At 35.5% G+C, this 330-nt stretch overlaps 1 protein-coding gene across 2 annotated transcripts in view; it reads right to left on the minus strand.

Moving 5' to 3' along the window:
- The window catches only part of RPP30 (ribonuclease P/MRP subunit p30), a 27822-nt gene that overhangs the window by 276 nt on the left and 27216 nt on the right, over positions 1-330 (minus strand). The window lies entirely within an intron of this gene.

The raw sequence follows: 330 nt of genomic DNA on the forward strand, positions 1-330 counted from the left end.
TGAACTTTTATTAAAGGTACGGTCATCCTGTTGCAACTGTGTCAATAGTGAGTGGTTCATGTTCTAACAAAAGTACACATTAAAAGGAAACTTGCTGGCTGCTATTCACTGGTGACCAGCCATCATACCCTGCTATTTTGAACAATGGAATAAGCACTATTCATAAAAAGAAAGCAGGCACAACTGCAAATATATAACTAATGTGCATAAACGAAGAAGCACCTGTATTTCTTTCTAATCTTTTCCCAGTTGCTTCTCTTATTTTTCAAGGAGTCACATCTGCAATAAATTTACCTCCTTTCTAATATATATGTCTAGTGCAAATGAAGA

This window comes from Pteropus alecto, unplaced genomic scaffold, assembly GCF_000325575.1.
Source record: "Pteropus alecto unplaced genomic scaffold, ASM32557v1 scaffold88, whole genome shotgun sequence".
Lineage (NCBI taxonomy): Eukaryota > Metazoa > Chordata > Mammalia > Chiroptera > Pteropodidae > Pteropus > Pteropus alecto.